The sequence below is a fragment of the Clupea harengus genome, chromosome 1 (assembly GCF_900700415.2).
Source record: "Clupea harengus chromosome 1, Ch_v2.0.2, whole genome shotgun sequence".
Lineage (NCBI taxonomy): Eukaryota > Metazoa > Chordata > Actinopteri > Clupeiformes > Clupeidae > Clupea > Clupea harengus.
This window is the reverse complement of record NC_045152.1, coordinates 21,143,742-21,149,205: the sequence shown is the minus strand read 5'-3', so window position 1 is coordinate 21,149,205 and position 5,464 is coordinate 21,143,742.

Below are 5,464 nucleotides of genomic sequence, written 5' to 3'. Positions count from 1 at the left end.
GAGCTATCCATCTGGTAGCTTCGATTGAATTGTCTACCAAGATTGTTTAGGTAGTTCATCGTTTACATGCAAGCCATGCAATCCCCTGCACGACCGAACCAGTATACGGTTCATGTGGTGCATTGCTTCTTATGATGAGATAAATACCTCAACAGCAAGTTAAGGATTTAGCAAATGTTAGCTGGCTAGCATCAGCCAACGTCAATTGGTTGTTTAGTCAGCTGTAATGTAAGGCTTGATGTTAGCTGCCTTGCTAGCTACCAGGAATACGTGGCTAACTTAATCCTGCGAAGTTGGGTGATATGCCTGTTGGTCTAACGTGATTGTTATCGCAAACCACTCATACCACGTCAGCCAGTTAGTCAGCAAGCCTGATTGCTTGGTTGTAAAAAACCAAGTGTACATTAAACAGGTTCAACTTTAGAGCTCAGCTCAAACCTGCACAGCGAGTTGGCTAACTCGATGACTGTTTGGATTGTTTTGTTAGCCAGCCATGCTAACGTGGCTTTGTGACTGGGGCTAGACCAACTGAACTATAGTGCTACTTAGCTAGCTAGCTATTTGGCTATCTGTGAGACTTCCACTTGGCTAACGACAAGATAGCTGTCGAGCCAGTACGCCTTATTAAAACATTTATTAATAAATATTCAGGGGAAACGCGAACGACATTGCTGATGTAACATTGTCTATGGTGTAATGCATCGATAACGTGTCTATATGGAAACACTGATTTGGGTAGAATCCATGTTGCATCAAGTTTTTTTTATTTATTTTTTGGTAAAGAGGCCTGTGCGTCGGTAATATGCCGACTGCCAAATTATGAACCATTGCTAAATTATGAACCACAGTCCATTGCTTTCTCTCCAAGAAGTGAGCCCATAGCGCATGCGTAGATATTGGCCTTTGAATATCCTGCCAAATAGTGGCAGTTTTTTTTTTGCATGCGCAGTGCAGCGCTGCAGGGGTGCTGTTTGCCAGAGTGTGCGCCACCGAGATTGCGAAGACACGGGCCGAAAGGGTACTGCATTGCAGAAGACACTGTTCATGGTTAACGTCAAGAGATAATGTCAATGAGGCGTTAGTTTCAAATGTACATGTGGACGTGAAGCAGCGACGTCTCCTAAAGTGGCTGCTCTGGGTCTCCATCTGAGGTCCTGTCTCAGGAAATTACTACTTCATGATGTGCTTTACATAAGGACTCAAACAATTGTGGGTGAAATCCTAACCACCCAGAACACCAAATGCTAACCCTTTCTCTGTAGGTGGTCTCAAAGTCTTAACTAACTGATATGCTTTTGATGAATAGTAAACCACAACTAACTTGTTTGCATGCATGAGGCTGCTGAGGCTTCCTCGGGCTACTTGTGGAGTTTGATGACATTCTACATGTTCCAGTGCTTCGACTCTTAGTATGGCTTTAACAGCCCTGCTTTCAACACTTTCCCTTCAGTCTATAACCCTCTGAGGCACCTGTTCTACATCTGCCCCCTGCCCTCAGCAATAAACCTGATCCCTTCTTTCAGGAAAGAGAGATGGAGAGAGAGAGAGAGAGAGTGTGTGTGTGTTGGGCCTAGAAAAAAAATGAATTGCACATGTGCGTGTGTTCAAGTGAGAGTTGCGGCAGTCCCCTAGACACCAGAGTTCTCCATGCTTTGGCAGCATTGTGTGTATGCAGCGTCGGAAATACACGAGGGCAAAGGGCAAAACTGCCCCTAAGAAATATAATTTTGCCCCTGATATGACTAGGAGAGGGGCAAAAAATGCCCCCATCATTTTCTGTAATAATAATTTAATGAACTTGTCAAAAACATCGTAGCCTATGACCCGGTCCAGTTGGCATTAAATGTTTTGATTTTCGCCTTGACTGATTGTTGCGTGTGCGTAAAGAACCGAACGTTCTAACAAACAATATTTGGAGCGCTTCTTAATCAGACCTGTGACTGAGAGAGTAAGGAGAAATGAGGATGAGCAAACACAGTCTCTGTCACCATCTCAGGTTTTAAAAGATAAAATTCACACACCCAGCGACCATCGAAAACTGGAAGCTAGATTGACTCGGGGTGGAGGATGACGACGAAAAAAAGACCTGAGTTGCCAACGAGTTGCCAAAGTCGTTGTCAATCCAGCACGGGCAAATTCTTCTGCTGACTTCATCAAGGGGAGCGAAAACATACAGAAATACATGGCCTTTCGTCACCAGGCGCCAAGCAACACACCATCGCCTACGGTGAATGATAACTAGTAACAATAATTTTAGAAATGATTTAGTTCGGTTTAGTACGGTGGCCGAGAGGTGCAAACCAACATTACAAAATCTGAAACACTTTTACAAAGCTTGAGACAAATTTACATTTTGGAAAACATTTTTACATATCATAAAACAAAATGACATTACCACAACACATTTACAAGTCCCGAAACAAATTAACATTTCAGAAAACAAATTAACATTTCAGAAAACAAATTAACATTACGCGAAACACTTTTACAAGTCCCGATACAAATTTACAAGTGGCGAAACAAATTTACAAACGACATTAACCGGAAAGGGAATGTACCAACTCCGTGATTGACGTGGAAGTGATCATAGACATATATAAGCCTACGTATATACGGTATGTCTATGGAAGTGATAACGAAAGCGCTCAACTTTAGTTGATGGAGTTCATGGTGACCCAAGATTGACAGCGAGAGTGGTGTTTTGCCCGTTTTGTGGCAACCATATGAGCCGATTAACGCGATTTTGTTTTTCGTGTGGTCTTAAGAGTTTTTAAATGAAGCAGACCAGACTGAAGGACCAGATATCCCGCAGCAGTGCATACAATATTTGAATGAGGGACACTCGTACGCTGTAATCGTGGACATGGTGTCATGTTTACACGGTGTACACATCAGCTTGAGGTCTCTGAAAAGACTTTATTTTTTGAGCATTGGCACCCTCGAGGATTGAGCTCCCGGAGCAAATTCGTTACATGATCCCTTTTCACTCGCAGATTGTAGGCTACTTTTCTTTGAGCACCTGCCACATCATGTGGTAACCAAACAGCTGTCTAGGTCCACGAAGTTCCAGTCGTATTGCCCTAATTATGACGTTTGTAGAGGATAAATCCTTTCTGCGATATAACCGGGCATCATTCAGTTTGCTTTTTCACCATGAACTCCATCCATCAACTCAAATTGAGCACTTCCGTTATCACTTCCACGTCAATCATGGAGTTGGTACATTCCCTTTCCGGTTAATGTCATTTGTAAATTTGTTTCGCCACTTGTAAATTTGTTTCGCCACTTGTAAATTTGTATCGGGACTTGTAAAAGTGTTTCGCGTAATGTTAATTTGTTTTCTGAAATGTTAATTTGTTTTCTGAAATGTTAATTTGTTTCGGGACTTGTAAATGTGTTGTGGTAATGTCATTTTGTTTTATGATATGTAAAAATGTTTTCCAAAATGTAAATTTGTCTCAAGCTTTGTAAAAGTGTTTCAGATTTTGTAATGTTGATTTGCACCTCTCGGCCACCGTAGTTTAGCTAGTTTAATGATAGTTAGCTAACGTGAGCTAGCTCTGATAGTGCGTTAGCTACAAAGGCTTGCTTGCAAGCTAGCTAACCAGTCCTATCTGTATTTCCTGTAGGCCTACTATGGTAGGTACAACATGATTAAAGGTAACACAAAAATCCATAAATACAATACGTTATTATTATAAAAAAAGAAAGAAAAAACGATTGTTAATAGTTAAATAGTTAAAAATGTAATAATAACAATAAATAACCACAAAGAAATAAGAATAAAATTGAATATGATTGTCTGATTTATGTTTGGTTTTTGTTCAAAAAATCTAAGAAAACACTTTGAATTCGTAGACTACTGCCTAATAGTCTTATTATTGCCATTTGATGACAATTGCCCATATACTGTAAGCCTAAATAAGTGTGTTTATCATTTTGAACAAAGGTTAAATGTTATTTCACAAGTTTCTAAAAGTGCACCCAATTTTTTGTTAAATGCCCCTGGATTTCAGTAAGTGGGGGCAAAAATTGCCCCCCAAAAAATATGTAAATTTCCTACCCTGTGTGTGTATGTGTCTGTGTCTGTGGTCTGTTAATAGCTGGTTTGCTGTTACTTTTACTGGTGTTTTGCCATCTTCGTTGAGAAGTTTTGGTCAAATGGAAATCTCATTTTCAGAGGTTTTAGTGCATATTTCAGGCCTAGACTGAGTTTAATTTGTAGGAGCAGGAGGTTGAAAAGCATACTTCAAGGTAATGTATGAACTTCTTCAGGTAGGATAGGTAGATTGTTTTAGGTGGAACTTTTAAATCTTTTTTTCTTTCTTCCTGTTAACGTTTTAGCCCACAACCTTTTGATTTTCCAAAAAAATTCAGCTACATTGGTTTGAACCTTTTGAGCTATCTAGCTACAAAGCAAATATGCGTCAATGAAGGGCACAGAAATAATGCTGGCAGCAAAATCTCTGGTGTTCCAGAACTGGCGACAGGAGTAATTGGTGATCATGATGATCAAATTATGGCTTGCTGAAAATTGTGTTAAAAATATGTTCATACTTTGGAGCAGCTTTGGCCATCTTTATCTTCCCAGTGAACCACTTCAGATCTTTTCAATTTTGATATATAATGCTCATGTTATAGTACTTGCTTAACAGCTTGGTGCATGTCGGAAAGTAATAAAAATTTCTGATTGATGAGGCATTAAAGAAAACGTTATTGGTGAATTAATATGAAAAAGAAACATCTTAATTTTGTACATATTTTTACACCAGAAATTGTTCTACCATGTGTTCCACATTTAGATGTTTGATTGTTGAAAATATGCTACATATGACATTTTCATTCTGGAACCGTCTTCACAGGCCAGTTTCTGCCAGATTAAATGACTGTACAGAAACAGCATTACTGCCTTGAAGCTCCCCACAGAAGCAAGAAGATGCATCCAGCTGTTAGTTGGACATGTTTTAGACTTTGTTTTAGCAGTGGATGTGTAACATTTTGGGACAAAAAAAAAAAACAGATGTAATGTGCCAAACTGACCAGAACCTTGTGGACCATGTACATATCTTTCCCAATAAGCAAAGCGTTGGGTACAAGTAACTTTATAAAATCCCTAAACTTGATAATTTAGGGGAAAACTGTAAATGCTGACAGCATCATATCATGTGTACTCAGGAGCATACAAATTGCTAAAATTAATACCTGTACTACACTGTAAGTTGTTTTGGATAATATTGCATGTTATGCATAAAATGTAATGTATAATGGGACCAAGCTCATAACTTGCTGTCAACGCCTGATGCCGGTCGGTTGTGCTGTGGTGAAGGGTTTCCACCTGAATGTGCTATTGAGAGACTTTTGCAACTTTTAGAGAGATAAAGGGTAGAGTAAAGTTTTGCATCCGGTTATCTGGGTTTAAGTCAGCTTTTCTGACAATCTCACCGCTAGCTGAACAGATTTGTAC